Genomic DNA, 10,431 nt, shown 5'->3' on the forward strand with positions numbered 1-10,431 from the left:
TAAAAGATTGAGCCACCCAGGTGCCCAGATCGTATGGTTCTTATCCCTTCTCCTGTTGATGTATTGTATTGCATTGATTGTTTGCGAATATTGAACCACCCTTGCACCTTGGGAAAAAATCCCATTTAATTGTGGGATATATTTACAGTTGTTATATCTTCTTTTTGGATTGTACCCTTTACTGTTATATAGTGTCCTCCTCTGTCTCTTGTTATGTACTTTTTTTTAAGTGTATTTTTTCTGATACAAGTATTGTTACTCCAGCTTTTGTTTTTTCATCCATTCTTACACCCTACGTCTCTAGATTGGAGCATTCATTCCATTTACCTTCAAAGAAATGGTTGATATGTATGTATGTATTGCCATTTTATTACCTGTTTTCTTGTGGTTTCTAATGATTTTCTCCGATCCTTTCTTGTCTGTCTTTCATGTTTTGCTTATTTTCTTTGGTATATTTGATTTCTTTATCTTTATTCTTAGCATATTTATGACTGGTTTTAGTATATCGTTACTGTTAGGTGTTTATATAACCTCTTCTGCATTTAGCAGTTTGTATTAAGTTGATGGTCATTTACCTTTGAACCCATTATTTTCTCCTCCCTAGGCTTTTGGTAGATGTTATTATATTTCAAATCCATTTCTCTGAGTTCCTTAACTGATTTTTTACAGAAATATTCATGTTTTACTGATTTGTGTCTTTTACCTTTATACTGTCACTTTTGGTCTCTCCTTTCCACTAAAGAGTCCCTCTTAATATTTCTTGCAGGATTGGTTTAGTGGTACAAACACCTTTAGTTTTTGTTTGGGAAAGTCTGTGTCTACTTCCATTCTGAAGGATAGCCTTGCTGGATAGAATATTGTTGGCTGCTGATTTTTCCATTCAGCACTTTGAATATGTGATGTCACTCGCTTCTGACTTGCCAAGTTTCTGTTCAGAAATCTGTAGCTAGCCTTATGGGTCTTGCCTTCTAAGTTAAGGTCTCTTTTGTCTTGCTCCTCTTAAGAGTTTTTCTTTATTGTCACTGTAATTTGCAAGTTTGCTTACAATATGTCTGGGTGTTGGCCTATTTTTGTTGATTTTTGATGGGAGTTCTCTAGTTCTCTGGGATGTGGATGTTTGTTTCCCTCCCCCAATTAGGGAAGTTTTCAGCTATTATTTCCTCAATAAAATTTTCTGCCCCCTTTTCTCTTTCTTCTGGGACTCCTACAATATGAATATTATTACATTTGCTGTAGTCACTGAGTTCCCTTAGTCTCATCTCACGTTGCAGAATTCTGTTCTCTCTCTTTGGTTCAGTGTGATTAATTTCCATTAGCCAGTCTTTGAGGTCACTGGTTTGTTCCTCTGCTTCTTCCATCCCTCTGTTCGTTCCAGCAAGCATGTTTCTCCTCCGTTATTGTGTCCTCAGTGTCTACTGTGTTATATCTTATCTCTATGTCAGGGGTCTCACTCTTCTCATTTCGCAACTCCAATGAGTATCCTTATGATCATTGCTTTAAAATTCTGTATCAGGTATATTACTTATATCTCTTTGGCTTAGATCTCTGGCTGTGGCTTTGACTAGGTCTTTTCATTGTGGAAAATAACATCTCAGTGTGTCCAGTATGTCTTCTCTCTGGCTCTATTTCTCTGTGTTAAGAAAGTCAGCAGTGCCTTCTGATCTTGAAATTAACGACTGTATGAAGAAGAGGTCCTGGAGTCCTCAGCAGTGCACGTCTCCATTTATAGGACCTGTGACCTTCAGGAGGATATCGCATGGGTATTGCTCACTCCCTGCTGTTGTGTCTGGGTTACTTTTCCTTTCAGTGCAGGTGTCTGCACTGATTGCGTGTCTGTTGTGGGCTGTGCTTGCTCTCAGTGGTGTTAGTGGGACCCAGGCAGGCCAGCTGTGGGGTGGTATGCCCACTGGGTAACTTGGGAGCAGGGCAGGAGTGTTAGCAAAATTGCACAATGCTACTAGTCCTATGCCAGATTTCCCAATATCCTTTGGTGGCTGGGGGCTGTGGACCAGTGGTGGAAGCTAGGGGCTTGAGGATATGCACAGAGCATGTCTGTGCCTGGGGACATGTGGCTGGGTGAGACAGATGAGGGTGCCTGGATGTGCACAGCTGGGTGAGGTGCAGATGTGCACAGCGTACTGTGGCAGCTATGCATGCTTGTCGGACAGGGTGCCGTTGTGGTTTTAAGAATGTTTGCCCCGGGGCGCCTGGGTGCGCAGTCGGTTAAGCGTCCGACTTCAGCCAGGTCACGATCTCGCGGTCCGTGAGTTCGAGCCCCGCGTCAGGCTCTAGGCTGATGGCTCAGAGCCGGAGCCTGTTTCCGATTCTGTGTCTCCCTCTCTCTCTGCCCCTCCCCCGTTCATGCTGTGTCTCTCTCTGTCCCAAAAATAAATAAAACGTTGAAAAAGAAAAAAAAAAAATACAAAAAAAAAAAAAAAAAAAAAAGAATGTTTGCCCTGAGATCAGGAGGCTTGGTGTGGTGAGTCCCCCCGTGAACCCCTGGGACTGGCACACTGGTAACGGGTTAGGTAGCATGTGTCTGTGCAGCCTCACCCACTGGTGGGTGCTTCTATGCTTATTCTGGGAAGCTGGGGGAGAAGAATGGTGCCTGTGAGCTCCCTCATTGTTGAAGTCCTCCAACACACTCAGGAATCAGCATGAATACATCTTCTCCTGTTGCCTCAGCATTGTGTAAAATGCCACGTTTACATTGCCTCTCTACACAGGCAGGGACCTGGCTAGCACTCATCCTCCTGGATCACCCAGTGCTGGGTCAGCTGACCTCCAAAGCTCCTGGATCTAAACTCAAGGAAATTCAGCCCCTCTGGGTTTTAATGCCAAATGTTATGGAGATTAGTCTTCTCTGTGTGAGCTCCCTGGTGTGAGGGCTCACTTTCTCTGCCCTCTCTGCAGGCAGCCAGCCTCCACCTTTCTGACATTTCTAACCTTTCTGATGCAGCTTCTCTCTACTTAGGTGTGGAGTTTGTTCTACCAGTCTTTGGATCGCTCTCTGGTTCATGGACTTGGATGTGGATGTTATGTAGTTGAACACATGGGACAGGGTGAGCTCAGGGTCCTCTTACTCTGCTATTATTAAGTTTTTAAATGTCTTATTATTTTGTATTTTTGAGACATGGGCAGGCAGACTCATATCACCCATGCACTTCAGGATTTGAAAGGAACTTTCCAACATGTGCTTCTAGTATTTTATGTTTTGAAACTCTCTTTAATGAAGGATAATTTACATATAACAAATAGCCTCAAGTTAAAGGATATAATTTGGTGAGACATGAGGGTACAGGACCATGGGTACAGGACCATGAAATCATATGGTTTCTCCCTAAACCTTCCATCACGATCCCTTTGTGTCTAAAGTAATGTTGCTTTTGAAGTAAGGACTACTTTTTTTTTTTTTTCAGATATTGCCCAGGTGTCTGAAAGCCTGCATTGGGGTACCTCCTTTTCCAATAGTCTATATTCCCATAAGTATTGCAGTCGGTCTACTTTGGACTTTTGCTTCTATTGTATCTCTCTGTATGTTCACATACTTTTGTTGCACCACTTTAATGATGAGGCCTTCATCATCACTTTAATTTTCACTAAATGGTATGAGCTGCAGTTCCACTTATGACAAAGTGCAGGCTTCCTGTGTTAGGCATTCAAGAGCAAGCCAGATATCCTGAGCACTTGAGCTGAGAATGTCACTCTGTCTTTTTGCCAGCCCTCTTCCCTTCCCTTGAAGACAAGAATCTCCTTTTGTTCACACAGAAATGTGAGTGAAGTCAGTAGAAAACACTGCCTTCTCTCCTCTTCCCTTTATCTCTCAAACTCCTCTTCACTACCTTCTGCCTTCCCTTTCTCTGACTCAATCTCCCAGGCCCACTGCTCCACTCCAGCCATGATCAGGGTGTCCTCCAGCTGCTGGCCTCTGCCCTGTCCATCCCTCAGTGGGAAATCTGGAGTAGGATTATGGAGTTCACAGGACTGATCAAGAAATATGTGATCCTCAGAGCCCTCCTGCACAAGGTTGCTGTCTGTGGAGACATGGCATCCTGGGTGAGGATCTGACTCTATGTGTAGCCTCCTCACTCATCTCCCACAGTCACTGCTGGTCCCTGATCCTTACCCACCATTACAAATCAGCCATATTCTAGGGTCAGGAACCTGTCTATCTGACCCGAAGCACCAGGAGTCAGTGAGTATTTCTAAAATAAATGAGCACAAGGACCCCATGCATCTAGATATAGGAACTTACCATCACCCCCAGAAAACTCTCTTGGGCTCCTCTGCAAAAAGGGCGATCTTGCTACTATCCTCCATCACCTCAATTTCTGCTAGTTTGTTACCTGTGTGTATAGGAACCGCACTGTGTGCATTCGATGGGGAGTGAGAGTAGGTCCTCCTAGAAGCAAACACTGAAACAGAGACAGAACAGTGAAAGTACTATTAAGGGATACTAAGAAAAACAAAGTGGAGAGCACCGGGTGGGCAGAGAAAGCATGCAGGCAGATCTGACACATTTTTAAGATATATAATCACCATACTCTGTCAGCTCACACAGTCCTCTTCAAATTTCAAAATAGTTGTCATATAAGGCAGTGAGATTTATGAGACTTGGGGTTATTTCCCTATGGTTTTATGTTTTCCTACCTGCATTCCCTCTTCGATAGTTAATCTGTGGCCTCAGATGAACACTTTGGAGTGTGGATGCATCTGCAAGTCTATATGTAATGGAATATGATTGTCTTCAGATCTCAGATGTAGAACTCTGATATACACATTCTCGTAATTATCGTTTTCTTTCTTTGCCTGGTAGGGCCTGAATTTTAATAGAAAAGGCAGGTCTTTGTCTTATTGTTTAAAATGGCAATTCCCAATCCCTAGGCTGAGGTGTTAACAGTCTTAGTTTAATGAACTTCCGTGACCATCTGTTTTTTTTTTTTTTTCCTGAACTACCAAAATGAACTTATTATTTCACTTGTAGGCAGGTTCTACAGAATGGAGTCAAAGTAAAACAATAAAATGCATATTCAGTGCATGTGAAATAGGTACATATTCTACATATATTCATACAAAAACTTTAGTTCAAAAGTTAAAAGTCTGATCTAAAATGAAATCAGTCTGTGATTGCCTAGTAGAAATGCTTAGCTCCTACTATGTAAATATCATGAATCTATATGAACTATTAAAATTTGACAGTCAGTAGACAACTGTGTCCTACATTTATGTTTATTAAAAACTGACAGGGGCGCCTGGGTGGCGCAGTCGGTTAAGCGTCCGACTTCAGCCAGGTCACGGTCTCGCGGTCCGTGAGTTCGAGCCCCGCATCAGGCTCTGGGCTGATGGCTCAGAGCCTGGAGCCTGTTTCCGATTCTGTGTCTCCCTCTCTCTCTGCCCCTCCCCTGTTCATGCTCTGTCTCTCTCTGTCCCAAAAATAAATAAACATTGAAAAAAAAATAAAAATAAAAATAAAATAAAAACTGACATAAACAAACAAAGCCTGTACAAAAAATATTCCAAATCACGTATCACTTTGAAATAGTAATCTTGAGAGACATTATCGCCTAGGACCCCCTCTTCCTCTACCCCGACCACGTCCTCTTCCTCTTCCTCGGTCGGCCTCTTCCTGCAACAGCTTCCCTTTTCTTAGATTTCACCTTCGGTTCAACATCCACAAGTAGTGTATCCAGAGGTAAGCTGTCTGGCAGTATAAAATATCAAATGTTATTTCCTCGAATACTCAGTGTTTCCAGTTATACTGGTTCTCTATCCTTCAAAGTCATTTTCACTGCTTTAAGATGTGTATTCATGCTGACATCTACATCTGTGATTGTTCCATGGACCTGTGTTCCATTCTTTAATTCAATGGTTACGGTTTCATGACTCAATTTCATCAAAAATCTTACGAGCTTCATCCTAGTGGTGCCGGCACTCTTTCAGTTGGATAGCGCACCAAAACGCGACCACCCAAGTCCAAAAAGCCTAGGAGTATGACCGTGACCATCTGTTTTTGATGATCATTTGTGTGGAGATATCTTAATTGAAACTGTGAGAAGGGTGAGTGGACATTTCACAGGCATTTTGCAGATGCATTCTGTGTTAAATGTCTTCTTTTTATTATGCCCTTAGAAACAAATATTACCTCTGTTTCACAGATAACACAGCTCAGGCTCTGTGTAGGTCCCAGTGAGAATTGGTATTCTGGCTGAGACAGCAGAAACACAGGTAAATCTCGGGATATTGTGAGAAAAGTTTAAGGAGATAGATGCAAAGCTGTAGTCAGGGTGATGTCAGGGGTCCAGCAGGGGTGGCATCTGGCCAGCCCTGAATTGTAGGTTGACCGAGGCTGAAGGCTAATGCAGGCTCTCAGCTGATCTAGATCCTGTCTTCACTTTTAGTCTCACTGAGGGATGTGAACTTAGGCAGACAAGGATTTCCTTAAGACCAAGCTAAATTTCCTATATGTCCAGGGCACTTTCTCACCCATAAATATCCAGAACCTTCAGACAACACGGGGAGACAACAACCTTTTTAGATGATCACCTAGGTGCACTTTGACAAAAATGACATTTCGGAGATGAACCCTGCACTGTGCACTGAGAGTGATCCCACATAGCAGCTCCGTGTGGAACTCATGCTCCCTGCTCAGGCTGTGGTCAGGAATGGCCTGCAACTGCATCTCACTGACCCCAAGACCCTCCCCTCTTCACCTCCTCAAACTCTGCTTACTGTCCTCAATTTCCCTTCTATTCCTGTGTGAGTCAAGTTTCCCCCATTCCTTCACTGGTGCTCCCAGGTGGTGAACACAAGGTCTGTGTTATATAATGCATGTGCCCCATTTCACACAGGACACCTGAGGCACCTACACTTAGGGGTGTATCTCATCCTTCACAGAACTCAAAACATTGTGTCTGTAAAGTGTGCACAACTACTCATGATACATCTGCCTTTGTGTAAAAATCCTCTTTCTTTTTGACAGGAGAAACCTAAAGCTGACCTCATTACGGGGAAATGACACAGCACATTGTACATACATCCTGAGAAGCTTGAGATATGTTACACTGTCCTCAGGCAGGTTTGCAATTCAATTGCCAAGCCCTCACAACCATCTCTACAACATTCCCACCAAGTCTTTCCCGAAAAAGATGAATATGCTTTACAAGTCCCTCATCCACTTCAGGTCATCTTACCAAATGGAGGAGGTGGGGGGGGGGGGGCGGTCATAGCCCATGACTGGTGATGAAGGATGGTCCATAGGGTAGGACATGCAAAGCGGTCATGGGTAAGGACCAGGCTCTCTTGTATACATAATGGCCCACAGAACATAAATTAAAGGTATGACGTTTACGAGGCTGTGTCATCCCCCTCTTTCCGAATAGTAGGATTAGCATTCTCGTTTTTTCAGTAGAGCATTTAGGTGCTGAGCCTTAAGAGAGAAGTTTGGAATTCAGTTTTGAGAGTAGACAGCCATCCAAGAAAGCCTTGTAATTGGCTCTTAGTTTTAGGTTGTGAGAGATTGTGGATGCCTTCAGTCTGCCTGGGTCCAGATGTGGGCCTTGTTCTGAGAACAGGTGAGCTAAATACCTAACCTGAGTTTGAGCAAACTGCAGTTTTTCTTTGGAGACTTTATGGGCTTAAGTTGTAAAACAAAAAGTTTTCCCAGGGGGGTGCTGTCTTCGTGTGAAGAGGCATGAGCAGGGAAGCAGAGAAACAAATCATCTACACATTGTAACAAAGTAGAGCCTGCAGAACACTTTCCATCATCCAAAAGAACCTTTAAGGATTGTGGGAAACATGAAGCACTCTGTGAAACCCAGGAAGGTTGCAGTCCAGATGTATTGTCATTCATTCCCTGCAACTGAAGGCAAAAAGATACCGGCTATCCTTATAAACTGGAATGCTAAAAACTACACCACATAGGTCAAGTACATTGAACTTTGCTTTCAATGGGAGTCGATGTAGGTAGAGTGTGAAGTTTGGGAAACAGGGGATGTCGAGGGATTACAGTGCTATTTATTTCTCGGAGGTCTTGGACAAAATAATATCCTCAGCAGTTGGGTTTTCTCACAGGTATAATAGAGGTGTTATATGGACTACTGCAGGGGATTATGAGGCCATGAGCCTTGTAACATTCTATTATGGTGTTGATGCATTGAAGGCCTTCTTAAATTATAGGATATTGATTAATTCTAGGGAGAAGTTTTGCAGGATAGATTTGAATCTTGACGGGGGGTACACGGTGGATTCTGCCAAGATCAGTTGGAGATTTTGCCCATAACGAGGATGGGAGCTGATCCAATAGGAACAAATGATCAGTACCTCCAGACTCAGCTATAGTACCAGCACAGACACGGCACAGAGAAGGTGCCAAAGGATCCTGTTATCCCTTTTTGCTATTTTGGTTACTGTTGTCAAATTCTAGAATTATTTTTCCCTTTTGGACATAAGAAATTCCAGCATGGTATTTTTCTAAGAAATCTCAGTCCAGGTAATCAATACGGGTCGAAGAACTAAGGAGAATAGGGTGTATATCTCTCAAAGGGCCTTGATCAAAGGGAATAGGTTCAGAGGTAGGAACGTGTTGAAATCTAATAGATCCCCCCTAATTGAGCTGTTTTTGTACCCCAAGGCTAAGGCTGCTTTATAGCACTTGGGTTAGTTGCAGCTTCAGTAAAGACAGAGATACATTCATTCCCAATCTGGAGAGTAGTTTCGCCAAAGAGATTAAGACGGAGGCTTGGGAAGGGCTCCGTGGTTCCTTGGAATCCCGTCTTTGGGAATTGGGAGGACATTGAAAAGGTTGGAAAGAGGGCTGCGGGGCCTTGAAGCTCTTAAATTTATAAAGATCGTTTTTCAATGTCCTAGTTCTTGAGGTCACAGCAGGAACTAGACTTCTAGTTTCGGGGGGTCTTTGTTTGCTGGAGTTGAGCATTGAAAATTTAACAGTCTTTCCACTAGATGACTCATCTTGGGTCTGAGCAAAGTGATTTTCCAGGTTAATTAAACCTGGAGTGGACATAGTTTCCCATTCTATTCTTGGTCCTTTTAACTAAAAGGGAAAGGTCCCAGACTAGCACATTAATAAACATAGATCTAAAGGAGGAGCAGAGTTAATTAAAGACAATTTAGAGTCAAAGGTGATAATCGTGAACAGATTCATGAGGCTTTTTTGGTATAAAACTGAACTTTCTTTCAAGCTTCAGGCTTAGGAAAAGCCGTTAAAATTGTTCAGTGGAGGGGCATCTGGGGGCTCAGTCGGTTAAGCTCTTTATCTTGTTGAGGTCCCAATAGTTCATTTTTGCTTTTATTTCCCTTGCCTCCAGAGACATGTCAAGTTAGTAGTTGCTATGGCCAAGGTCAAAGAGGTTTTTGCCTGCTTTCTCCTCTAGGATTTTGATGGCTTCCTGAGTTACGTTGAGGTCTTCCATCCGTTCTGAGTTTGCTTTTGTGTATGGTGTAAGGAAGTGGTCCAGTTTCATCTTTTGCATGTTGCTCTCCAGTTTTCCCAGCACCATTTGCTGGAGAGACTTTTTTCCATTGGATCTTCTTTCCTGCTTTGTCAAAGATTAGTTGGCCATACGTTTGTGTGTCCGTTTCTGGGTTCTCTATTTGTTTCCGTTGATCTATGTATCTGCTTTTGTGCCAGTACCATACTGTGTTGATGATTACAGCTTTGTGATACATCCTTAGGTCCGGACTTGTGGTACCTCCATTCTCCTTTCTTTGTCAGGATTGCTTTGGCTATTTGGGGTCTTTTCTGGTTCCATATAAATTTTAGGGATTTTGTTGTAGCTCTATGAAGAATGCTGGAGTTATTTTGATAGGGATCACATTGAATATGTAGATTTCTTTGGGTAGTGTCAACACTTTAACAATATTTGTTCTTTCAATCCATAAGCATGGAATATTTTTACATTTTTTGGTGTCTTCTCCAATTTCTTTCATAAGCTTTCTATAGTTTTCAGTGTATGGATTTTTCACCCCCTGTGGTTAGGTTTATCCCTAGATATTTTATGGTTTTTGGTGCAATTGTAAACGGAATCAATTTCTTGATTCTCTTTCTGCTGCTTCTTTATTGGTGTATAGGAATTCAACTGATTTCTGTGCATTGATTTTATATTCTGCGACTTTGCTGAATTCGTGGGTCAGTTCTGGCAGTGTTTTTGGTGGAATCTTTTGGATTTTCCACAAAGAATATCTTATCAACTGCAAAGACTGAAATTTTGACTTCCTCCTCGCCGATCTGGCTGCCTTTTATTTCTTTGTGTTGTCTGATTGCTGAGGCTAGGATTTCCAACACTACACTGAATAAGAGTGGTGAGCATGGACATCCTTGTCAGGTTCCTGACCTTAAGGGGAAAGGTCTCAGTTTTTCCGCATTGAGTGTGATATTAGAAGTGGGTCTTTTGTATCTAGCTTTTATGATCTTGA

At 42.6% G+C, this 10,431-nt stretch overlaps 1 pseudogene; it reads right to left on the minus strand.

Moving 5' to 3' along the window:
* Positions 1-5,480: 5,480 nt before the first annotated feature.
* LOC123589175 lies at positions 5,481-8,353 on the minus strand (annotated as a pseudogene).
* Between the last annotated feature and the right edge of the window lie 2,078 nt (positions 8,354-10,431).

The sequence above is a fragment of the Leopardus geoffroyi genome, chromosome E3 (assembly GCF_018350155.1).
Source record: "Leopardus geoffroyi isolate Oge1 chromosome E3, O.geoffroyi_Oge1_pat1.0, whole genome shotgun sequence".
Taxonomy (NCBI): Eukaryota; Metazoa; Chordata; class Mammalia; order Carnivora; family Felidae; genus Leopardus; species Leopardus geoffroyi.